Below are 27,618 nucleotides of genomic sequence, written 5' to 3'. Positions count from 1 at the left end.
CCGTACACACCAACCAGAGAATCATAGCCATTTGTTGCGCGCTGCACAACATAGTGCAGCAGCGAGGATTGGAGCTGCAGGAGGAGCAAGGCACAGAGCGCACAGCCTCTTAAGAGAAGGAGAAGCAGATGGAAAATGAGGCAGAGGAGGAACCTGAGGTAGAGATGGCACCAGCAGCGGCGTACATAGCTGCCCCGGGATGGCCTCATCGTGGCCAGATTTACTTAATTTGCTCCAATGCTGCCACATGCTGCACTAAGTTACCTCCATCAACAACACCATAAAGCATCCCTACAATGACCAAGCCATTGCTCTCACTCAAACCCCCAGTACTCTTCACTAAATAAAGCCATAAAAAAGACCAGCAGCCTGTTCTTCTGGATAGTTAAACTAATATAGACTGAGAGAGATTCCTCATCTGCAATTCTCACTGCATGCGTCACCCAAACCATACAATGGTGATGACTTAGATGTTTGTGTTGCATGTGAATTAATCCTTTCACATTTATACTTTGATCAAAGCAGATGCACATTATTGCCAGAATTTACATTAAAATGCATAACAACGACAGGAATGTCAATATTAACCACAAATCTATATTCCTAAAGGACTGCCTGCGTGTCAAGTGCGAATATTTCACTTGAGATTTAGAAGCCGTTGCAAACTGGTAAACAAAATGTTTAATTTTGGTGCAACAAAATCTATTCTGATCACAGGAAGCAATTTTTGCATTTTAAAAGCATGTTAGCCTTTCCAGTCTTTGTGGTTGACCCACACTTGCAGTGCCTTCATGTGAGGAAATCTCTTCCATTAAACCAGTGCCAACACTTGACCATATAATTAGTATTTTTACTTGTGTCCCCATACAGAGAGATCTATTATATCTTTGGATTAATCAAAGAGCACATTCTGACTCGGTAAAGCAAAGCTAAAGTGTAATATGCAGCTGACATTTCTTATTGCTTCCACAACATGCAACAGCAAGTGAAACTTAAATTCTCCTAATTTGCTCCAAATTATGATTGCATATGACAAATATGGATAAGGGAGGAAACTATGCATTTTATCTCTTAAGAATATAAGAATTAAGAGCAGAAGTAAGCCATACGGCACTTCGAGCCTGCTCCGCCATTCAATAAGATGATGACTGATCTTCGACCTCCACTCCATTTTCCCGCACAATCCCCATATCCCTTGATTCCCCTAGAGTACAAAAATCTATCTATCTTAAACTTGAATATACTCAATGATTCAGCATCCACTGCCCTTTAGGATAGATAATTCCAAAGATTCACAACCAACTGAGTGAAGAAATTCCTCCTCATCTCAGTCTTAAATGGCCGACACCTTATCCTGAGACTATGCCCCCTAGTTCTATACTCTCCAGCCATTGGAAACAACCTCTCAGCATCTACCTTGTCAATTCCCCCACAGCATCCTGTATGTTTCAATGAGATCACTTCTCATCCTCCTAAACTCCAGAAGTATAGGCCCAATCTACTCATCCACCAAGGAGAAAATTTAATATTGACGCCACCTATCATATAATTCAATCAAATCTTCAATGAATTTAAGATATTTGGTCAATCGCTATCTCCAAGAGAGCATTCCAAATGTTCATCAGTCTGTGTGAAGTACTTCCTGATAATCAGTCCTAAATTGGCTTTATCCATTTTAGCCCATATCTCCGGTTACTGGGGATGTTGGCCTGGTTGAGGACGCTAACATTTGTGCGTCTGTCCTCCCAGGGGATTTGTAGGATCTTGCGGAGACATCGTTGGTGGTATTTCTCCAGTAACTTGAGGTGTCTACTGTACATGGTCCATGTCTCCGACCCATACAGGAGGGCGTGTATTACTACAGCCCTGTAGACCATGAGCTTGGCGCCAGTTTTTCAGAACTTGGTTGTTGAATATCATATCAAATTTACATTCATAATTGAGACTGCTAGTGTTATTTATAAATTGATGAATAGTGAATGCTCTATATATAAATACATTGTCAATGAAAGTCTTTCTAGATATATGGGTAGGATGTCCATAACTGGCAATAATGGTCAGAGTAAGTGAATCGGCGGAGAAACTGTTGTGTATCTGTAAAGCATGCAGTCCCATGTTCCGTCACCAGGGAGCGCATCCCCCTGAAGTCCCAAGGGATCCCAGCATCACTTGGGAGCACTATATAAGCCGGCCCCTAAGGCCTGTTCCTCACTCTGGAGTGTCTTATTAACATAGAAACATAGAAACATCGACGATAGGTGCAGAAGTAGACCATTCGTCCCTTCGAGCCTGCACCACCATTCAATGAGTTCATGGCTGAACATGCAACTTCACTACCCCATTCCTGCTTTCTCGCCATACCCCTTGATCCCCCTAGTAGTAAGGACTGCATCTAACTCCTTTTTAAATATATTTAGTGAATTGGTCTCAACAACTTTCTGTGGTAGAGAATTCCACAGGTTCACCACTCTCTGGGTGAAGAAGTTTCTCCTCATCTTGGTCTTAAATGGCTTACCCCTTATCCTTAGACTGTGACCCCTGGTTCTGGACTTCCCCAACATTGGGAACATTCTTCTTGCATCTAACCTGTCTAAACCCATCAGAATTTTAAACATTTCTATGAGGTCCCCTCTCATTCTTCTGAACTCCAGCGAATACAAGCCCAGTTGATCCAGTCTTTCTTGATATGTCAGTCCCGCCATCCCGGGAATCAGTCTGGTGAACCTTCGCTGCACTCCCTCAATAGCAAGAATGTCCTTCCTCAAGTTAGGAGACCAAAACTATACACAATACTCCAATTGTGGCCTCACCAAGGCCCTGTACAACTGTAGTAACACCTCCCTGCCCCTGTACTCAAATCCCCTCGCTATGAAGGCCAACATGCCATTTGCTTTCTTAACCGCCTGCTGTACCTGCATGCCAACCTTCAATGACTGATGTACCATGACACCCAGGTCTCGTTGCACCTCCCCTTTTCCTAATCTGTCACCATTCAGATAATAGTCTGCCTCTCTGTTTTTACCACCAAAGTGGATAACCTCACATTTATCCACATTATACTTCATCTGCCATGCATTTGCCCACTCACCTAACCTATCCAAGTCACTCTGCAGCCTCAAAGCATCCTCCTCACAGCTCACATTGCCACCCAACTGAGTGTCATCTGCAAATTTGGAGATACAACATTTAATCCCCTCGTCTAAATCATTAATGTACAATGTAAACAGCTGGGGCACCAGCACAGAACCTTGCGGTACCCCACTAGTCACTGCCTGCCATTCTGAAAAGTACCCATTTACTCCTACTCTTTGCTTCCTGTCTGCCAACCAGTTCTCAATCCACATCAGCACACTACCCCCAATCCCATGTGCTTTAACTTTGCACATTAATCTCTTGTGTGGCACCTTGTCGAAAGCCTTCTGAAAGTCCAAATACACCACATCAACTGGTTCTCCCTTGTCCACGCTACTGGAAACATCCTCAAAAAATGCCAGAAGATTTGTCAAGCATGATTTCCCTTTCACAAATCCATGCTGACTTGGACCTATCATGTCACCTCTTTCCAAATGCGCTGCTATGACATCCTTAATAATTGATTCCATCATTTTACCCACTACCGATGTCAGGCTGACCAGTCTATAATTCCCTGTTTTCTCTCTCCCTCCTTTTTTAAAAAGTGGGGTTACATTAGCTACCCTCCATTCCATAGGAACTGATCCAGAGTCTATGGAATGTTGGAAAATGACTGTCAATGCATCCGCTATTTCCAAGGCCACCTCCTTAAGTACTCTGGAATGCAGACGATCAGGCCCTGCGGATTTATCGGCCTTCAATCCCATCAATTTCCCCAACACAATTTCCCGACTAATAAGGATTTCCCTCAGTTCCTCCTTCTTACTAGACCCTCTGACCCCTTTTATATCCGGAAGATTGTGTCCTCCTTCGTGAATACCGAACCAAAGGACTTGTTCAATTGGTCTGCCATTTCTTTGTTCCCCGTTATGACTTCCCCTGATTCTGACTGCAGGGGACCTACATTTGTCTTTACTAACCTTTTTCTCTTTACATACCTATAGAAGCTTTTGCAGTCCATTTTAATGTTCCCTGCAAGCTTCCTCTCGTATTCTATTTTCCCTGCCCTAATCAAACCCTTTGTCCTCCTCTGCTGAGTTCTAAATTTCTCCCAGTCCCCGGGTTCGCTGCTATTTCTGGCCAATTTGTATGCCACCTCCTTGGCTTTAATATTATCCCTGATTTTCCTTGATAGCCACGGTTGAGCCTCCTTCCCTTTTTTATTTTTACGCCAGACAGGGATGTACAATTGTTGTAGTTCATCCATGCAGTCTCTAAATGTCTGCCATTGCCCATCCACTGTCAACTCCTCAAGTATCATTCGCCAATCTATCCTAGCCAATTCACACCTCATACCTTCAAAGTTACCCTTCTTTAAGTTCTGGACCATGGTCTCTCAATTAACTGTTTTATTCTCCACCCTAATGGAGAATTCCACCATATTATGGTCACTCTTCCCCAAGGGGCCTCGCACAATGAGATTGCTGACTAATCCTCTCTCATTACACAACTCCCAGTCTAAGATGGCCTCCCCCCTAGTTGGTTCCTCGACATATAGGTCAAGAAAACCATCCCTTATGCACTCCAGGAAATCCTCCTCCACCGTATTGCTTTCAGTTTGGTTAGCCCAATCTATATGCATATTAACGTCACCCATGATAACTGCTGCACCTTTATTGCATGCACCCCTAATTTCCTGTTTGAGACCCTTCCCAATATCACTACTACTGTTTGGAGGTTTGTATACAACTCCCACTAACGTTTTTTGCCCTTTGGTGTTCTGCAGCTCTATCCATATAGATTCCACATCATCCAAGCTAATGTCCTTCCTAACTATTGCATTAATCTCCTCTTTAACCAGCAATGCTACCCCACCTCCTTTTCCTTTTTTTCTATCCTTCCTGAATGTTGAATACCCTTGGATGTTGAGTTCCCAGCCCTGATCATCCTGGAGCCACGTCTCTGTAATCCCAATCACATCATATCTGTTGACATCTATTTGCACAGTTAATTCATTCACCTTATTATGGATACTCCTTGCATTAAGACACAAAGCCTTCAGGCTTGTCTTTTTAACACATCTTGTCCCTTTAGAATTATGATGTAATGTGGCCCTTTTTGTTTCTTGCCTTTGTTTACTCGGCCTTCCACTATTGCTTTTTACCTTTCTACCATCTGTTTCTGACTCCACATTACTTCGCCCTGTCTCGCTGCATAGGTTCCCATCCCCCTGCCATATTAGTTTAAACACTCCTGAACTGCATTAGCAAATGTTACCCCGAGGACATCAGTTCCAGTCCTGCCCAAGTGCAAACCATCCCTTTTGTACAGGTACCACTTCCCCCAGAACTGGTTCCAATGTCCCAGGAATTTGAATCCCACCCTCTTACACCACTGCTCAAGCCACGTATTTATTCTAACTATCCTGCTCCTTCTACTCTGATTAGCATGTGGCACTGGTAGCAATCCAGAGATTACTACCTTTGAGGTCCTACTTTTTAATTTAACTCCGAGCTCCCTAAATTCAGCTTGTAGGACCTCTTCCCGCTCTTACCTATATCGTTGGTACCTACATGTACCACCACAACTGGCTGTTCACCCTCTCTCTCCAAAATGCTCTGCAGCCGCTCCGAGACATCCTTGACCCTTGCACCAGGGAGGCAACATACCATCCTGGAGTCTCGGTTGCAGCCGCAGAAACTCCTATCTATTCCCCTTACAATAGAGTCCCCTATCACTATAGCTTCTCCCACTCTTTTTCCCGCCCTGTTGTGCAGCAGAGCCACCCATGGTGCCATGAACCTGGCTGCTGGTGCTTTCCCCTGGTAAGTCATCTCCTCCAACAGTATCCAAAAAGGTACATCTGGTTTGGAGGGAGATGGCTGCAGGGGACTCCTGCACTACCTTCCTGCTCTTGCCTTGTAGCTTGGTCACCCATTCACTATCTGTCCTAACCCTTACCTGCAGTGTGACCAACTCACTAAATGTGCTATCCACAACATTCTCAGCATCGCGCATGCTCCAGAGTGAGTCCATCTGTAGCTCCAGTGCCGTCATGCGGTCTGTCAGGAGCTGCAGCTGGACACACTTCCCACACACATAGTAGTCAGGGACACTGGAAGTGTCCCTGATTTCCCACATTGCACAGGAGGAGCATGATACAGGTCTGAGCTCTCCTGCCATGACTTAACCCTTAAATTAATTTACTTACTAAAATTTACTTAAACACCATACAGCTACTTAGTAGTTCGCTGCCAATTAAACCAATCTAAAAGTCAGTCTAAAAGAGAGTTATACTTACCAGTCGAACAGCCAACCACTTACCAGCTTGGCTGTGATGTCACCTCTCGATTTCGCATCCCTCTATCTTTGTCTGCAGCTGGTTGGGCTGGTCTCTGGGCCTCCATCTCCTACTCACGCACTCCTTGTCAGCTGCTCTAGTGTCAGCACTGGTCGGAAAAACAAGACAAAACAGCACCTGCCCCCCCCCCCCCCACTTGCCCGAACTCACCCACTTACTAAAATCACGAATGCCACTCTATGCTGCTGCACTCTGTGCTCTGCACGAGCTGCCTCTTTTTAAACTGTATCTAGGTCAGATGACTCACTACTGGTCAGTCGTTTACAGAACTGGTTTTAACTAGCTGCTAATTGCCTCCTACTGGAGAGTTACCATGTTTTTCTCTGACTAAACCTGAAAGATTCCCAACTATTTAACTTTTCCCCTTTAAATTAAACTACTACTTACTTCGAAGCTACTGGCAATTGCCACTAACAATTTACTCCAGCCTCCAAATGGTTTAAAGAGAATAACCCTTAAAACTCACCCACTTACCAAACTCACGAATGCCACTCTATGCTGCTGCATTCCGTGCTCTGCACAAGCTGCCTCTTCTAAAGACTGTTACTTTAACTTCCCTGTGTGCAGCCTCATCTGTGTTAGGAACACAATAGAAACCATTTTTATTATTTCAGCCATAATAAAAAAAAAAGTACTGTAGTTTACAATTGATCTTTATTTTTGAAAATATATATATATATATATATATTTTTGATGGTACGTAGCCATATATGAAATATGGTATGATTGACTGAACAGGTTCAAAGTTGTTGTGATCACAAGAAATTCAACTACCATTGGATACATATATTGAATTTTGTCCAGACATGCCCTGTTTTGGAACAAAATTTTGATTGGAAAATGTAATTTCAATGGAGTAGATACAGAGAAACTATCTCCTCCAGTGCTGGGATCCAGAACAAGGGGTAAAATCTTAAAATTAGAGCACTTTTTCTCAAACATGTTGAACAAATATTTTATATCGGTCTTCACAGTAGAAGATACTAAAAACATCCCAATAGGGGTAAACAAAGGGCTATAGGGAGGGAGGAAATGAATACAATCACTATCACTAAAGAAGTAGTACTTGGTAAAATAATGGGACTAAAGGCGGACAAGTCCCTTGGACCTGATGGCTTGCATCCCATGGTCCTTAAAGAAGTGGCTGTAGAAATAGTGCATACATTGGTTGTAATCTACCAAACTTCCCCAGATTCTGGGGCGGTGCCAGCAGATTGGAAAACTGTAAATGTAACGCCCCTGTTTAAAAAAGGAGGCAGAGAGAAAGCAGGAAACTATAGACCGGTTAGCCAAACATCTGTCGTTGGGAAAATGCTGGTGTTCATTATTAAGGAAGCAGTAGCAGGACATGCAAGTTGCATTCAAGTTCATCACATGTGTTTTACAATTACATCTTGGTACATTTGTTGGGTGGATTACAGTTGTGTTTCTTTTTGTGTGGTACATTTACATGATCAGTACAGGTATATCAGTACAGGTACACAAGGACAGTCTAGTTCCAGCACGGCCGGATGAGATCCGAGTCCTCTGGTGGCAGCGCAGCGCCCCATGCTAGTGGGTCTGTGGGCGAGGTGTGCTCATTTTTCTCGAGTTGCCGGCGCTCAGGACTCTTGCCATTACACCTAGTGTCGGGCAGGCCCAAAGACAGCTGATGTGTCTGTGACCTCCCTGTCTTTTTCATTTGCACAGTGTCGCTGCTGCTCCCTGGGAAGCGGTCTGAGCGATTGGGTATTTCGTCTAAGTGACGGTGGAGCTGCCTCGTCTTGTCTAGCAGTTCGCAGGGGACTGCTGACTCGCTTTCCTTGAGGCCACCGTTGTGAGCACACTCTAGTTTGGGATCCTGGTTGGTCCAGGTCCCGTTTGGAGGAGCGTTGCGGGTGACCCTTCGCTCTTGGGCATTGCCGTGGTGGTGAGTGGGTTTGTGGGCTATCTTTTCCCTGTCCATTATGTCGACTACCGCGATCTTCTTTCCCAGGGATTCTGTCACTGAAGCTGGGAAGGCAACCTCGGATCCAATCTTCCTCCCCAGGAGTCCTGCCACTGAAACCAGGAAGGTGCGTTCGGGTCGTCTCGGCCGGATCATCGCCCCGCAGTCATGATGAGCCGTCTGTGCCTCGGGGGCTGCACGGATCTGCTCTCCGGTGCCTGATCCAACCGAAGGTGGGGGCTTGCTCTGCCTCTAAGCACGGGGGACATTGATCGCTGGAGGGATGAAGTCTTCCCAGTTCTAATGAATCTTCCCCATCATTCTTCTTCCAAGTAGCGTTGGTCCATCACCTAAAACAATCCACAATGGTAAATTGTGCACCGCGCCATCATGGGATACACTTACATCCGCATTACCAACAACTGATATCAGTTCCTTGGTGTAGGTGCGCAGCTTTGCCTGAACCTGGACCAGCTTGGGTCGTTCAGCTTGATCGTTCCATAGCCTCTCAAAAGCTTCCTGGCTCATTACTGACTGACTCGCCCCCGTGTCCACTTCCATGAAGACTGGAACGCCATTTATCTCGACTTCCATCATCACTGGAGGACAATCTATGGTGCAGGTATATACTCCTTACACTTTGTTTTGGGACTGAGCTGCCTCTCTAGCCATCTCCTTGTAATCTACGCTGGATTCACAGCCATTTACTGACGACTCTTCCATGTGGTGAGTCACAGCTCTTTTGTACATTCGCTGGAGGTCGCCCTTTGTGCTTCAGCCTCTGAACTGACACTGAGCCCTGTGATTACCTCCACAATGTCAGCATGGTGCTACTCGACTTACGTTTGCACCCCTTGACGGACTCTTGAGTTAAAGGATTCGGGGGCCTGTACACTCTGCTCTGGGCAGATTCACGTTCAACAGTTCTGCCTGTGAAAGGCGCCATTCTATTTACAGTACTTGCCGGGTTTGAGTCCTGAGAGTGAGTCATCTGCTTGGAGCTGCAGCTTGAGGTCATGAACGCCTGGCTAATGCTGATGGCCTTCTGCAGAGTGACGGTGGTTTCGGCAGACGGTAGCCTATGAAGAAGGGTCTCATGACCGATGCCAATTACGAAGACGTCCCGCAACGCATCGCGAGGGATGCGCCGAATTCACACGGTCCTGCCAGCCTCCTGAGGTTGGCAGCGTATTTCGCGATTTCCTGGCCCTTGTGGTGGCGGGTGTGTATAAAATCGATGCCTGGCCGTGAGGATACTCTCCTTCAGCTTGAGTTGGTCCCGAATTAGCACTTTCAGCTCCTCGTATGACTTGGCCGTTGTTTTCTCTGGTGCAAGCAAGTCCGCGACGAGGCCGTAGACCACAGGCCCACAACTGGTCAACAGGTTAGCTCTGCGCTTATCTGCCAGCATGGCCTGATCATCGCCGACCAGGTTGTTTGCTATGAAATATTGGTCGAACCACTCCGTAAAGGCTTCCCAATCTTCACCCTCTGAGAACTTTTCGAATGCACCAACGTTAGTCATTTTTGCATGAAAGTTCGTAATCTCATCGCCAGTTGTTGTGTCTTTAATACTCTTATGAATGACTCCATGAGGTCTAGTATTGTACTTGAGCTGTTGTGACCTTAGTCCCATTTATTGTAATTCCAGAGTGAGGCACAAGCATGGTGGGCAGCCTTTTATACTGGGCCCTGCACACCAATGCAGGTGACCCTCAGATCTCCCATCGCAGTGCCCTCTGGTGGCACACCTTATGTGAATATACAGTTAGTGTACATGGTCTACATACATGACAAAAACTGCATGCAGCATTCCAGGTGTGGCCTCACCAATACCTTATATAGCTGCAGCAAGACTTCCCTGCTTTGAAACATAAGAACATAAGAACATAAGATTAGGAACAGGAGTAGGCCATCTAGCCCCTCGAGCCTGCTCCGCCACTCAACAAGATCATGGCTGATCTGGCCGTGGACTCAGCTCCACTTACCCGCCCGCTCCCCATAACCCTTAATTCCCTTATTGGTTAAAAATCTATCTATCTGTGATTTGAATACATTCAATGAGCTAGCCTCAACTGTTTTCCTGGGCAGAGAATTCCACAGATTCACAATCCTCTGGGAAAAGAAATTCCTTCTCAACTCGGTTTTAAATTGGCTCCCCCGTATTTTGAGGCTGTGCCCCCTAGTTCTAGTCTCCCCGACCAGTGGAAACAACCGCTCTGCCTCAATCTTGTCCATCCCTTTCATTATTTTAAATGTTTCTATAAGATCACCCCTCATCCTTCTGAATTCCAACGAGTAAAGATCCAGTCTACTCAATCTATCATCATAAGGTAACCCCCTCATCTCCGGAATCAGTCTAGTGAATCGTCTCTGTACCCCCTCCAAAGCTAGTATATCCTTCCTTAAGTAAGGTGACCAAAACTGCACGCAGTACTCCAGGTGCGGCCTCACCAATACCCTGTACAGTTGCAGCAGGACCTCCCTGCTTTTGTACTCCATCCCTCTCGCAATGAAGGCCAACATTCCATTCGCCTTCCTGATTACCTGTTGCACCTGCAAACTAACTTTTTGGGAGTCATGCACAAGGTCCCTCTGCACCACAGCATGTTGTAATTTCTCCCCATTCAAATAATAATCCCTTTTACTGTTTTTTTTTGCCAAGGTGGATGACCTCACATTTTCCGACATTGTATTCCATCTGCCAAACCTTAGCCCATTCGCTTAACCTATCTAAATCTCTTTGCAGCCTCTCTGTGTCCTCTACACAACCCGCTTTCCCACTAATCTTTGTGTCATCTGCAAATTTTGTTGCATTACACTCTGTCCCCTCTTCCAGTTCATCTATGTATATTGTAAACAGTTGTGGTCCCAGCACCGATCCCTGTGGCACACCACTAACCACCGATTTCCAACCCGAAAAGGACCAATTTATCCCGACTCTCTGCTTTCTGTTAGCCAGCCAATTCTCAATCCATGCTAATACATTTTCTCTGACTCGGCGTACCTTTATCTTCTGCAGTAACCTTTTGTGTGGCACCTTATCGAATGCCTTTTGGAAATCTAAATACACCACATCCATCCGCTTTGCAATAAAGGCCAAGATACCATTGGCCTTCCTGATCACTTGCTGTACCTGCATTCTATCCTTTTGTGTTTCATGCACAAGTCCCTCAAGGTCCCGCTGTACTGCAGCATTTTGCAATCTTTCTCCATTTAAATAATAACTTGCTCTTTGATTTTTTTTCTGTCAAAGTGGATGACCTCACACTTCGCGACATTATACTCCATCTGCCAAATTTTTGCCCGCTCACTTAGCCTGTCTATGCCCTTTTGCAGAATTTTTGTGTCCTCCTCATTCATTGCTTTTCCTCCCATCTTTGTATCAGCAAACTTGGCTATGTTACACTCAGTCCCTTCTCCCAAGTCGTTAATATAGATTGTAAATAGTTGGGGTCCCAGCACTGATCCCTGCGGCACCCCACTAGTTACTGGTTGCCAATCAGAGAATGAACCATTTATCCTGACTCTCTGTTCTCTATTAGTTAGCCAATCCTCTATCCATGCTAATATATTACTTCCAACCCCGTGAACCTTTATCTTGTGCAGTAACCTTTTATGTGGCACCTTGTCAAATGCCTTCTGGAAGTTCAAATGCACCACATCCACTGGTTCCTCTTTACCCACCCTGTTTGTTACATCCTCAAAGAACTCCAGCAAATTTGTCAAACATGATTTCCCCTTCATAAATCCATGCTGACTCTGCCTGACCGAATTTTGCTTTTCCAAATGTCCTGCTACTGCTTCTTTAATAATGGACTCCAACATTTTCCCAACCACAGATGTTAGGCTAATTGGTCTGTAGTTTCCTGCTTTTTGTCTGCCTTCTTTTTAAAATAAGGGCATTACATTTGCAGTTTTCCAATCTGCTGGGACCTCCCAGAATGCTGAGAATTTTGGTAAATTACAACCAATGCATCCACTATCCCTGCCGCTACTTCTCTTAAGACCCTAGGATGCAAGCCATCAGGTTCAGGGGATTTATCCACCTTTAGTCCCATTATCTTACTGAGTACCACCTCCTTAGTGATTGTGTTAAGTTCCTCCCCCAGCCCCCACCCCCACTACAGCCCCTTGACTATCCACTGTTGGAATATTGTTAGTGTCTTCTACCATAAAGACTGATACAAAATATTTGTCCAGAGTTTCTGCCATCTCCATGTTTCCCATTCCTAATACCTCGGCCTTGTCCTCTAAGGACCCAACATTTACTTTAGCCACTTTTTTCCTTTATATATACCCATAGAAGCGCTTGCTATCTGTTTTTATATTTTGTGCTAGTTTACTTTCATACTCTAAGCGTTGTAAATCTGTGGAATTCACTGCCCCAGAGAGCTGTGGAGGTTGGGTCTTTGAATATATTTAAGGCGGAGATAGACAGATTTTTGAGCGATAAGGGAATAAAGGGTTAGGGGAGCGGACAGGGCAATGGAACTGAGCCCATGATCAGATCAGCCATGATATTAAATGGCATAGCAGGCTCAAAGAGTCAAATGGTTTACTCCTGCTCCTATTTCTTGCGTTCTTGTATGTTGTGGAAATCTGGAATTCTTTTCCTCAAGACAAAAGCTGAGTCAATTGAAATTTCCAAGATTGAGATTGACAGATTTTTGTTAGGTCAGGGTATCAAATATAAAATCATAAAATGATACTGAACAAAAGGCGACCATTCGGCCCATCGTATTGGCTCTTTGAATGAGCCCTCGAATTAGTCTCACACTATTGCTCATTCTCCATAGCCCTGAAAATATTTCCCCTTCAAGTATTTATCAATTCCCTTTTGAAAGTTACTATTGAAACTGATTCTACCACCCTTTCGGGCAGTGCATTCCAGATTATTATAATTCGCTGCATAAACATTTTTATTTCCTCATGGTTCCTCTGCTTCTTTTGCCAATTACCTTAAATCTTTGATCTCTGGCTATCAACTCTTCTGCCACTGGTACAATTTCTCCTTAATTACTCTTTTAAAGCCTTCATGATTTTGAACACCTCTGGCAAATCTCTCCTTAATCTTCTCTGCTCTAAGGAGAACAACCCCAGCTTCTCTAGTCTCTCCGCATAACTGAAGTCCCGCATCCCTGGAACCATTCCAGTAAATCTCCTCTGCATCCTCTCCAACAAGGCCTTGCCATTCTTCCTAAAGTGTGGTGCCCAGAATTGGACATAATACTCCAGCTGGGGCCTAACCAGTGTTGTGTAGAGGTTTAGTCTAACTTCCTTGCCTTTGTGCTCTTTCCACCATTTATAAAGTGAAGGATCCCATATGCCTTTTTTAACAGCCTTCTCAACTTGTCCTGCCATCTTCTACATACACACAAGATCTCTGTTCCTGCACCATCTTTAATATTCTACCAATTCATTTATGTTGCCCCTCCTCGTTCTTCCTACCAAAATGAATCACTTCACATTTCTCTGCATTAAATTGCATCTGTCATGTGTCTGCCCATTTTACGAGTCTATCTCATGTCTGTTACTATCCTCCCCACTGCTTATTACATTTGAAATTATGTCTTGTATACCCAAGTTCAGGCCATTAATATGCATCAAAAAAAGCAGTGGTCCTAATACCGAGCCCGAGGAGCCACCACTGTAATACTTCCCCCAGTCTGAAAAGGCTACTGTAAATTGCTGCTACTCTGTTTTCTATCCCTTAGCCAATTTTGTATCTATGCAGCCACTGCTCCTTTAATCCCTTGGGCTTCAGTGGATCACAGGCGGGTAAATAGAGTTGAAGTACAGGTGAGACATGATCGAATTTAATAGTGGAACAGGCTTGAGGGGCTGAATGGCCTACTCCTGTTCCTATATTCCTCTGTATGTCCTCTATAATTTTACTTGCAAAATTATGATTTACATCATCATCATCATCATCATAGGCAATCCCGGGGAGCGAGGATGACTTCCTTCCATGCCAAACAGGGATGATTTCACAGGTGTTTCAATGTTCCAAATCCCGAACTAATCTTCCAGATCCCGAACTGCATTCTGAAGGGTGGAAGATGCCTGTGTTTGGATTTTTTTAACATGTGGTGGCCGTTGTACACCAGCCACAGCACGGGCTTGACAGAGCTAGGTCTTGGTCCAGTGGCAAGGATCACCCAAGATGACTGGTGACCAGCTCCGTTGCATGGACCTTGCGCGCACACATATCTCAGTGTGGGCTGGCCCGTGCTGCCCCTGGGCCCTCGCCTCTTCTGAGCCCCAAACTCGCACCTCCCCTGGGCCCCGGTCACTTCCATCTACAAACTCTTGCTGCTCCTTCGTCCCTCCTGCTGTGCCTGTTGGCACTGCAATCAAAGACCTGGCTTCGCAGCCGTCGCTCTCCTGCAGAGCAAAAAAGGCAATCACAAAGAAGTAGTAATTACACACTGGTTTTGGAGGTATTAAGGTCAGAGTCAGAACTAATGAACACATCAACCCCGTACATTGCCTCTACTGGCATTGCAGTTAGTGGTATAAAAGACCTTTTCTTTAAAGTTTTTTGCCAAGTATTGTGCTGAGGAATGACAACTGGAGATCAGAAAATTATTCCACATTGGGCGTACATTGCAAACATTACCTGCCTCCAGCCCGAGTACATGTTAGATCAGATAAAGCTCTTGCTGCTCCGTGCCAACAATACACTTAGAAAAATGCAAGAGAAAGCAGAAATAAGAAAAGGTCTTTTGGCCACTGAAAGCTTCTCATTGTAATAAATTAATTCCTCACCATGGCATCAGTCTTGGTTGACTTTGAAAAGTTTTATCTATTAACTACTCATTTTTAAGATTTCAGAATGGGTGTTTAACATTGGGTAGCCACATGAGTTTTGTTTTGACTAGGCTGCCTGAAAGCCTTGCTATATTTGTGAACGAGACTCCACACCTTGTTGCACCAGTGTGAGACATTTATTTCCCATACTAGCCATCCTAATGGACTCAGAGTGAATTTCCAATTTAGTACCAATTATTGCTGAATTATGTTTAACTTTGTGTTGCAGACTTAGGTGGACCAGAAATTGAGCTGAAGCTGTCTAAAATAATTTTGCTTGGGACACTTACAGAAAAAGGAGACCTCAAGGATTTGAATTCAAAAGCATTGCAGATTGGCAGAGCAAAGGCTTTTATTCCATCAATCAACCATTTTATTAGCTGCTCTTACCATTGCAGCCTTCATTCCATTCTTAAACACACATTTAGCTAGCTTCCTATTAAAGAATCAACTGAGGGCATTAGCTGTGCTGGCAGGTAGTCCATTCCACTTATCAAATAATATGTGGGGGAACTTCCAACTTCAGTTTTGCTTGAAACTCATTAATTTCAATTTTGTGTCTGATTGTTGTGCTCTGTCTAAGCTCAATTTTTTCTATGCCCCATTCCAAAGGCTCACATGATATGCACGGCTGGAGTCTTCTCCAAATTCCCATCCAAAATGCGGCGGGTTACCCATAGAAAATAAGGAAAAATTCAGCACTGAGGTGTATCACTGCGTCAACATCGTGCCCTGGATTCTCCACCACCGCTGGATTTGCCACTGGCTACCTCTTCCCTGCCCACCACATGTAAATGGTGGGGAAGGCTCACAGGAGGATTTGACTGGCATATGCCCCAATTATTGCCCATTCATGGGGCTGCTATTTGGAAGATGGTGGTAGGCCCTGTCATCGCCCAATGGAGGGGATGGGCCTTATAGCAGCCTCCCTCTCTCTCCAATCTGGCCCCCACTTACCTTTCTATATAGGCCTCTGTCTCGGCCAACGTCTACCAAGATGCTGAATCCCTGATCTTTGGTGCCCTTCTACCTTTTAAATGCCCAGCTGCCTCTTCTGGTACCACAATGGTGGTTGCACTGCAACAGTGCTGGGATTTTGAGGCTAAAATAACTGGTGGTTTCCCTCTTGGCATTAGTAATTCTGCTAAGAGGCCCATCATGCACCTTCAACGGCCTTAATCCATTGAATTGGGTCTGGGTGAGTTGGAGTCCGAATGTGGGCAGAAGTCCTGCCTTGTCAGAATTCCACCCTGAAGAGAAGAATCCAGCCCTTGTTCTCAATCCTCTTTTTGCAATGAAACAAACTTAATTTGCTAAGTCTATCTTGTGCCTTAAATCCCTAATTCCTGATGACTGACTTTAACAATATTTTCAATTGTAGCAAAAGGAATGACATTTATACAAATCATTAATACCATTCTACTTTCTTGCTATTGAGGGAGTGCAACGAAGGTTCACCAGACTGATTCCCGGGATGACAGGACTGACATATGAAGTAAGACTGGATCGATTAGGCATATATTCACTGGAATTTAGAAGAATGAGAAGAGAACCGTAAAACAAAGGTCCTCCACCAACCTCACCCCGCAACACAGTACTGCCGCCCCCCCCCCCCAGTCATCAAGATCCACGGTGCAGCCCTGGACAACGTGAACCACTTTCCATTCCTCGGGAGTCTATTATCAGCAAGGTCAGACATCGACGACGAAGTTCAACACCACCTCAGCCTTCAGTCGCCTGAGGAAGAGAGTGTTCGAGGATCAGGCCCTTAAACCTGGCACCAAGCTTATGGTCTTCAAACTCTACTTACCCCAGCGGTCACTCGGGATAGTATGTTTCCATATGTGCGGTAGACCAAGACCACTCGCAGTTATCTTGCAAGTTGTCAAGGTTTGTCCCTAAACACACCATTTTATAATACAAAGGTCCTACCCATTTCAATGGATGATGCAATCCCCCCTTTGATGTACTATTTGATCACTTCCCCATTCTGGATCAGTGAATAAAGAAGTCTTTGGCCAGGGATTCCCAGGTGTTGATTATCACACAAAGAAATGTCCTTCTTCTGTTTTATTGTTCAACCATTATCACACTGTGTTAATGGGATGTTTCGGGTCTATAATGGGTTTTCACTCCTGCAACAAGGTTGATATTAGCATTTCAAAAAGGTGAGACAACCACTCCAGACTTGATGGGGCTGTGGTCATCATGTTCATATGAAGCTGGTCAATTTACAAAACTGTCTTCACAGTACAGTCTGTTAACCCCTTTAACTGTCAGTTTACTTTAAGTTAATTGCATTCTTCCTGCAGGTCTGACTACAGAGTGCAAAGAAAAAAATGGATGCAAGCCACAAGAACAGAGATTATAATGAGTGACCAAAGACTTGGTCAAAGTGGTGAGTTTTGAAGAGGGTTTTAAAGAAAGAGAGCTAAGAGGGTTTAGAGAGGAACTCCAGAGCATTATGCTTTGGCAGCTAAAGGCACGGCTGTCAATGGTAGGATGAAGGGAAGGTGGGAAAGCTGCAAAAGAGACCAAAGTCTAAGGAATGGTGAGTGTGGTGAGTGGGGTTTAGGGCTGAAGAGATGGGAGGGACACAGCCATGGAGGCATTTGCACACAATGATGAGAACTTCAAACTTGAGGAATTGGGGCAACTGTCATCAAGAAGACTGGTGATGAACGAGAGATTTGGTGTGAGATAGGATACAGGCATCAGAGTTTTAGATGTGCTGAAGGCTGCAAAGGGCGGAGGATGGGTGACAGAATCTGGAGGTGACGAGGACATGCATGAGGCTTTCAGTTGTGAATGGGGTGAGGTAGAGGCCAAGACCAGCATTGTTACAGAGATGTAAGTAGGCAGTCTTTTTGATGGAGCGGCTATAGATTCGGAAGCTCAGCTGAGATTGAGAAAGATATGGTTCAAACTGTAACAGTGTCTGGAAAGGGGAGAATGGAGTTGTGACGAGGATACGTAGTTTAACATCTGTAGTTGGGAAAATGCTTGAAGCTATCATTAAGGAAGAAATAGCGGGACATCTAGATAGGAATAGTGCAATCAAGCAGACGCAACATGGATTCATGAAGGGGAAATCATGTTTAACTAATTTACTGGAATTCTTTGAGGATATAACGAGCATGGTGGATAGAGGTGTACCGATGGATGTGGTGTATTTAGATTTCCAAAAGGCATTCGATAAGGTGCCACACAAAAGGTTACTGCAGAAGATAAAGGTACGCCGAGTCAGAGGAAATGTATTAGCATGGATCGAGAATTGGCTGGCTAACAGAAAGCAGAGAGTCGGGATAAATGGGTCCTTTTCGGGTTGGAAATTGGTGGTTACTGGTGTGCCACAGGGATCGGTGCTGGGACCACAACTGTTTACAATATACATAGATAACCTGGAAGAGGGGACAGAGTGTAGTGCAACAAAATTTGCAGATGACACAAAGATTAGTGGGAAAGCGGGTTGTGTAGAGGACACAGAGAGGCTGCAAAAAGATTTAGATAGGTTAAGCGAATGGGCTAAGGTTTGGCAGATGGAATATAATGTCGGAAAGTGTGAGGTCATCCACCTTTGGGGGAAAAAAAACAGTAAAAGGGAATATTATTTGAATGGGGAGAAATTACAACATGCTGCGGTGCAGAGAGACCTGGGGGTCCTTGTGCATGACTCCCAAAAAGTTAGTTTGCAGGTGCAGCAGGTAATCAGGAAGGCGAATGGAATGTTGGCCTTCATTGCGAGAGGGATGGAGTACAAAAGCAGGGAGGTCCTGCTGCAATTGTATAAGGTATTGGTGAGGCCGCACCTGGAGTACTGCGTGCAGTTTTGGTCACCTAACTTAAGGAAAGATATACTAGCTTTGGAGGGGGTACAGAGACGATTCACTAGGCTGATTCCGGAGATGAGGGGGTTACCTTATGATGATAGATTGAGTAGACTGGGTCTTTACTCGTTGGAGTTCAGAAGGATGAGGGGTGATCTTATAGAAACATTTAAAATAATGAAAGGGATAGACAAGATAGAGGCAGAGAGGTTGTTTCCACTGGTCGGGGAGACTAGAACTAGGGGGCACAGCCTCAAAATACGGGGGAGCCAATTTAAAACCGAGTTGAGAAGGAATTTCTTCTCCCAGAGGGTTGTGAATCTGTGGAATTCTCTGCCCAAGGAAGCAGTTGAGGCTAGCTCATTGAATATATTCAAATCACAGATAGATAGATTTTTAACCAATAAGGGAATTAAGGGTTATGGGGAGAGGACGGGTAAGTGGAGCTGAGTCCACGGCCAGATCAGCCATGATCTTGTTGAATGGCGGAGCAGGCTCGAGGGGCTAGATGGCCTACTCCTGTTCCTAATTCTTATGTTCTTATGTTCTTATGACCAGCTCCCTGGGGCAGCAGCAAACGCATGGTGATTGGTCGCCTCAAAGTCAAAATAGACCCCATTTAGGTTATGTGAGGTAGACTGTGGATTAGATACAGTGCAAAGGTCCTATTATCCCAACTTTGGATTACTGTTCCTTGCTGCACCAGTGTAACAATTTTATCTCCTATAACAGATGCCCCTCGTGGTCTCTCTGAGTGAGACTGACGATTGGTAGCAATTAGTGCCATATCACGGGCAGTTCTGCGCTGTGGAGGCCTGCCTGCTGGAACTTAATTAGCTTCCTTTCGATGTAACCTCCTCGCTTTCTGGTATGCAGTATCTACGGGGGCAATTTGAACCTAACCCACCTGTTGAGAAACTGACGAGATCGAATGCAACACTAGTTTTACACCCCATCCAATTTTACTCTCGAGTGAAGTCCACTTCAGAATTCCCATTCCCAACAATCATCAGCTGAATGGGGATAGTTGTCACCAGCACTGCCTGAAATCAATAGAAATGAAATCGGACAGGTTCTATAATGGCCGAGTGGTCCACTCTGCTGGTTCACCGCCCAAATGGTGAAGGTAAAATTACCCCCAGTGCGCCCAGTGGCAGCTCATATCTTTTGATTGGCATTGAAAATATTTAACGAAAAACACGAGATGTTAGTAAGCATTTTGTCTATTTACAGTTCCCTTTGTAATTTGCATTTCATTTACAATTTCAGTGGTAAATGTCCCAGGTAAATGATCATTATTCTTTCATTTAGATGCAATAATAATTCACCTTTTCATCAAAATGCATTGAATCTATAAATCGCTCCTTTGTACTTAAAAATTAATTTAGTTATATGAAACCTTGTGATCATTTATTCTGCCGAAGAATGTCTTGCACATTCAGGAAAGTTCACCATGGAATGTAAATAGTGACGAATGCAAAAAGGATCTAAGGCAAATTAAATAGTTTGTGAAAATTTTAAATCATCAGCAACTTTTAATTTTAATTCTAAAGGGGAGACTTTCGCCTTCATTTTCAGCGGTTTTCTCAGCTGTTTTTGGGAGAGTAACCGCCCGATGAAAGTTTCCCCCTTACTTTTTGAATGGTATCGCCCACATCTTGAAACGCCCGCTGGGAGCAAACCACCGACGTGCACTGCCGAGAGAAGCACCAGGGTGTAAGTTTTGTTTCAGTGGAAGCCCGTCCAGATCGCCGAGGGAACAGCCCTGTAAAAGCTGCTTAAACAGGGCGCTAGGTGAGTACTCTGCAAAGAAAGGTAAGTTAAAGGTTCTTTATTTATTTTTTAAAATTGTAAAATGTCGATTTACTGTAAAACTATCTTGGGAATGTTTATTAACTTTTTTTTTGTGAAAATATTTTCTTTTAAGTTCCCCCCCCCCCCCCCCCCCCCCCCACTCCCTAGGCCCAACCGCAGCCTTGGAGTATAAAAACATTTTTTAAGAACGGCCTGTTTCATCTAGTTTCGCCTTTAACTGAGAAACTGCCGAGAATACTGATGCAAGATCCATTTTCTTGCCAGGCGATTATTTTTACCTTAATTATGGAAATTCTCGCCAGCGTTACTTGCAAAATGTTAGCGGTTTTTCTGGGCGACAATCAGGCGTTGAGGGGCTCTAAGGAAAGTCTAGCCCAATGAGTTCAAACCATCCATATTTCAGTAATACTCAGCAAATTTTCTGCAAAAGGTACAATTTGCCGAATTCTACTAGATTTCTTCACAAAAATCTTGCTGGTAAATTTAAAGATCAACAACTGTTGAAACAGAATTTTAAATATCTTGGTAATAATATTCAAATTTAACAGTAGAAGAGCATAAATGGAGTTCCCCCCCATAATGGGGCCAGATTTGTTGCTGGTTCATCACTCTGATAGGCACTGTGAATAATGGGTTGAAACTTTTGTGATATGTGGCATTCAGCTGATGATTGTTGGGAATGGGAATTCTGAATCAATAATGCATCTGCAAATGGGTGTGATTCACTGAACTGCAAAGAATTACTGTTGGTTAAGAACGAGTTGACAATCCTCAATTTTGCATGCCCGTACATGCTCCTCAGGAAGACTGCAACAAAATTTGGCAGTTGATTTTTACCAAAATGTTTATGTTGTCTCCCAAGCAAAAAGATCCATCATTGTCCTCATTATTACTTATTGCTCAGTATCACAGTGCGAGCTGTGGCTCCATGGTAGCACTCTCGGTTCTGAGTCAGAAGGTCGTGGGTTCAAGTTCAACTCCAGAGGCTGTGCACACAATCTAGGTTGGCACTCCAGTGCAGTGCTGAGGGCGATGCCGCTTTTCGGATTAGATTGTGAACCGAGGTCCCACTTGCCTTCTCAGGAGCACATAAAAGATCCCATGGCACGGTTTCGAAGAGCAGGTGAGTTCTCCCCGGTGGTCCTGGACAATATTTATCTCTCAACCAACATCATTAAAACAGGTTATCTGGTCATTATCACATTGGTGTTTGTGGGACCTTGCTGTTCGTAAATTGGCTGCCGCGTTTCCTACGTTACAACAATGACTGCACTTCAAAAATGCTTAATTGGCTGTAAAGCGCATTGAGACATCCTGAGGTCATGAAAGAGGCTATAAAAATTGCAAATCTTCCTTCTTGAAAAGTAGTAAAATGTGCCAGATCAGCATAGTTCATGAGGAAAAAAAAGGAACTTATGTACAGGAACAAACTCAGCCAGGAGGCTGTGTATTTTCAGGCGTAGCATAGGTTTGGGGTGATAATACATGCGACCACTGGCCACTCACGTGTGGTAAAGTAGTATTATCTGAGAGATGTCTCATTGTGCATAGGTAATCTCAGAACTGTATGTGTAGTCAGTTAGATCCTGGTTATTTAGAAAACTACTCATTTGTAGAAGTCAAATTTGACCTGTGGTGCTGCACAGACTCAGGAAATCAGACATTAGTACATGTTTATCTGACAACAGCATCTGTCATCTGAAGTGCAGAGCAATTACAAATGACTGGATGATTTCAGCTAGGCCCTTTGTCAAGTCTTAAACTATTGTGAAGTAAATCATTTTAATGCTGCAGTAACCATGACAAAGAAAATCACTTCTGATCAGACTCGAATCCGCCTGAGACCATAATAGACGTACATAATAGACCTCATGATGACTTATCCCAAAATATCCTCTCTGAGCAGCTGGAAATATCTTCAACTGTTAGATATCAAATCTACCCTTTATCCTAACTTTCCTAAAACAAATCCCTCATTAAGGTTTATGTTGTCAAAATGAAATCAGTAGCAATGAAATGCGGTGCTTATCGATTTAAAAAAATCTCTCTAATCTGACTCTCTGCAAAATAATAATTTCCAGATGGGTGAAGTTCACTGGAAAGCACTGGATGCTTGAGAAGATGTAACTGCTTTGACACTAAGGACGACGCAAATAACCTTCCAGAAATACTAGGGGACCGAGGGTCTAGCGAGAAGGAGGAACTGAAGGAAATCCTTATTAGTCAGGAAATTGTGTTAGGGAAATTGATGGGATTGAAGGCCAATACATCCCCAGGGCCTGATAGTCTGTATCCCAGAGTACTTAAGGAAGTGGCCCTAGAAATAGTGGATGCATTGGTGGTCATTTTCCAACAGTCTGTAAAATCTGGATCAGTTCCTATGGATTGGAAGGTAGCTAATGTAACCCCACTTTTTAAAAAAGGAGGGAGAGGGAAAATAGGGCATTAGCCTGACATCAATAGTGGAAAAAATGTTGGAATCAATTATTAAAGATGTAATAGCAGCGCATTTGGAAAGCAGTGACATAATTGGTCCAAGTAAGCATGGATTTATGAAAGGGAAATCGTGCTTGACAAATCTTCTAGAATTTTTTGAGGATGTAACTAGTAGAGTGGACAAGGGAGAACCAGTGGATGTGGTGTATTTGGACTTTCAAAAGGCTTTTGACAAGGTCCCACACAAGAGATTAGTGTGCAAAATTAAAGCACATGTTACTGGAAGTAATGTATTGACGTGGATAGAGAACTGGTTGGCTGTGAGGAGGCAAAGAGTAGGAATAAACGTGTCCTTTTCAGAATGGCAGACAGTGACTATTGGGGTACGGCAAGATTCAGTGCTAGGACCCCAGCTATTTACGATATACATTAATGATTTAGACAAAGGAATTGAATGTAATATCTCCAAGTTTGCAGCTGACACTAAGCTGGGTGGCAGTGTGATCTGTGAGGAGGATGCTAAGAGGCTGCAGGGTGACTTGGACAGGTTAGGTGAGTGGGCAAATGCATAGCAGATGCAGTATAATGTAGATAAATGTGAGGTTATCCACTTTGGTGGCAAAAACATGAAGGCAGAATATTATCTGAATGATGACAGATTAGGAAAAGGGGAGGTGCAACGAGACCTGGGTGTCATGGTACATCAGTCATTGAAAGTTGGCATGCAGGTACAGCAGGCGGTGAAGAAGGCAAATGACATGTTGGCCTTCATAGCAAGAGGATTTGAGTATAGGAGCAGGGAGGTCTTACTGCAGTTGTACAGGGCCTTGGTGAGGCCACACCTTGAATATTGTGTACAGTTTTGATCTCCTAATCTGAGGAAGGACATTCTTGCTATTGAGGGAGTGCAGTGAAGGTTCACCAGACTGATTCCCAGGATGGCAGGACTGGCATATGAAAAAAGACTAGATCGACTAGGCTTATATTCACTGGAATTCAGAAGAATGAGGGGGTCTCATAGAAACATAAAATTCTGATGGAATTGGACAGGTTAGATGCAGGAAGAATGTTCCCGATGTTGGGGATGTCCAGAACCAGGGGTCACAGTCTAAGGATAAGGGATAAGCCATTTAGGACCGAGCTGAGGAGAAACTTCTTCACTCAGCGAATTGTGTACCTGTGGAATTCTCTACAACAGAAAGTTGTTGAGGCCAGTTTGTTAGACATATTCAAAAGGGAGTTATATGTGGCCCTTATGGCTAAAGGGATCAAGGGGTATGGAGAGAAAGCAGGAATGGGATACTGAAGATGCATGATCAGCCATGATCATATTGAATGGTGGTGCAGGCTCGAAGGGCCGAATGGCCTACTCCTGCACCTATTTTCTATGTTTCTATGAGCAGTATACCTTCAAGAATAGGATGACTCACAGGCAAATTAAGTGCCTCAGTTGGTGGAACAAACTAGTTGACGATAGCTGATCATTGACACAGTCATTGCAAGGGAAGGTCTGTCCCCATCCTATGTGCATAAGGAAGGAATGTTGCAGTGTAAGACTCCAATGGTAAGTGCTATATAAACATGGAGTGTGTCAAGGGCACATCGGGAGTTGCTGACATTCCATTACAGTTAATCATGCCACATGCCATTGGATAATATATCTGCATTGCAGATGCATTTCTTTCATAAAGAGCGATCTGTGGCATTTGATGGGCAATTGAGTGGCAGGTGCAACATCACGGGTGAATTGAGAAGCCTGATTTGGAAATTATACTGCCAAGATTTAAAAGGTGTCCTAAATACTGCTGGCCTCATTTTTGCCTTGGACAGTATACCATGACAGACGGGTCATCACAATCAGTTGGTCAAAAAACAATTCAGATATCCAGGATAGTTGCAATATGGAACATCATCATAAAACTACTCAACAGCTAGGAAAATGGAAATTGACTAGAAAAGAGATCCCCTTTATTGTAAGAGAATGCTCACTTTACAATCTACAGGTAGTAGAGATGTGCTACAGAAAGAGCAGAATGCAGCAGATTCTGTCAATCAGCAGACAGAGTAATTTCTGTGAATGCACTTTTGTGATTGTCCCTCACGAGTTGGTCTTATGAGCTATCACTGCTTACAAAAGGCACAAACCAGGATCATTCTGAAAGACGGTGCCAATATGACATCACAAGCATTATTATAACATTGGTGAATAATACTTTTATACTAATTTGTTGATCCATGTCCACATCTAACAGCTTAATATCTGTATCTATTATTATCTCCAGGGTATTCGTTCTGCAACACTAAAGTTCATGATTAATCCACAACTGCAAGCAACAGATGTAAGACAATGTGCAAGAAATTTTGCAGAACAGTTCTGAATCTTTAATGTCTTTGCAAATATGAACCTCAAGACACCCTTGTAAAAGATATTAGTGAATGAGTAAGTTACAAAAATATGTTTAATGCATTGTAGGGGAAGAAGTATTTCTGCTTGTATTCAACAATTCCTTATGATTTGTCAGCTAATCCTAAACATTACACAAGGAAATTCCTGTATACTTATTGGTATCTCTCAATAAGTACTTGTTACCACATTAAAACTGCTGATTAGCAGTCTCCCTTTTGTGTTAAGATTCCTATGGCGTGACATCATGAAGTTCTGTTCCAGTGACACTGTGAATTGGAACAACTTCCTCCAACCCAACATTCCCACTCCAGAAGATCACTAGAGTAGAACTTTCCACAATCGCATCAGGGGCAGCTGTACACACAATGGGGCCAAGTTTCGGCCTGAGTTGCTCCTGTTTTTTTGGAGCAACTGGTGTAGAACGGAGTACCTTAGAAATTCAAATTCTCGGCATTTAGTTTGCTCCAGTTCTAGTCAGTTAGAACAGTTTCACTTTGGAACAGAAGTTTTTTTTCAAAAGGGGGCGTGTCCGGCCACTTACGCCTGTTTTCAAAGTTTAGGCAGTGAAAACTTACTCCAAACTAACTTAGAATGGAGTAAGTGAAGATTTTTGTACGTTCGAAAAAACCTTGTCTACACTTTAGAAAATCAGGCGTAGGTTACAAATTAGGCGTAGGGAATGGGGGGGGGGGGGGTTTAAAGGGAAGTTTACAAACATTAAACACTTTAGTTTTACAAATAAAGAGCCATCATCAATAATAAATGATAAATACATCAATAAATCAACCAATTAATCAATCAAAAAAAATTAATTAAAAAAAAAAATAAAAAAAATCAATAAATAAAACATTTTCTATTTACTGACTGCAACACCGGGAGTCCTCCAACAGCGTGCTGGGACGGCCCCCCCCAGTGTGTCTCTGTCAGTGTCTCTATTTCTCTGTCTGTCTGTGTGTGTGTCTCTCACTCTCTGTCTGTCAGTGTCTGTGTTTCTGACAGCGAGAGGAGGGGGAGGAGGAGGATGAGGGGGTGGGAGGGGAAATGGGAGAAGGGGGGTGGGAGGAGGAGAGGAGGGGGGGAGAGGAGAAGGGGGGGGGAGGAGAGGAGAAGGAGGGGGGAGAGGAGAGGAGAGGAGAAAGAGGAGAGGAGAGGAGAAGGAGGGAGGGAGAGGAGAGGAGAAGGAGGGAGGGAGAGGAGAGGAGAAGGAGGGAGAGGAGAGGAGAAGGAGGGAGGGAGAGGAGAGGAGAAGGAGGGGGGGAGAGGAGAGGAGAGGAGAAGGAGGGGGGAGAGGAGAGAGGGGGAGAAAGGGGGGAAGGGAAGGAGAGAGGAGGGAGGGAGGGAAGGAGAGAGGAGGGAGGGAGGGAAGGAGAGAGGAGGGAGGGAAGGAAGGAGGGAGGGAGGGGGGGAGGGAAGGAGAGAGGAGGGAAGTAGGGAGGGAAGGAGAGAGGAGGTAGGGAGGAAAGGAGAGAGTGAGGGAGGGAAGGAGAGAGAGAGGGAGGGAGGGAAGGAGAGAGAGAGGGAGGGAGGGAAGGAGAGAGGAGGGAGGGAAGGAGGGAGGGAAGGAGAGAGGAGGGAGGGAGGGAAGGAGAGAGGAGAGAGGGAGCGAAGGAGGGAGGGAGGGAAGGAAGGAGAGAGGAGGGAGGGAGGGAAGGAAGGAGAGAGTAGGGAGGGAGGGAAGGAATGAGAGAGGAGAGAGGGAGGGAAGGAGAGGGGAAGGAATGAGAGAGGAGGGAGGGGGGGAAGGGAGAGAAGGAGGCTGAATGGCCGGGCCCAAGACTTCGGGCTGGGTATACAGGTAGATCGCGTCGGGTCTCGGGGAGAGAGTCGCGGAGGTCGGGGGGCTGGGGGGGTGGAGAGAGAGTTGCGGAGGTCGGGGGGGGACGCGGAGGTCGGGCCGCGGGCGGGGAGAAGCAGAGGTCGAGTCGTGGGGGGGAGAGCAGGGGTCGGGTCGGGTCCGGTC

The sequence above is a fragment of the Pristiophorus japonicus genome, chromosome 7 (assembly GCF_044704955.1).
Source record: "Pristiophorus japonicus isolate sPriJap1 chromosome 7, sPriJap1.hap1, whole genome shotgun sequence".
NCBI lineage: Eukaryota > Metazoa > Chordata > Chondrichthyes > Pristiophoridae > Pristiophorus > Pristiophorus japonicus.
This window is presented reverse-complemented; position numbering follows the sequence as displayed.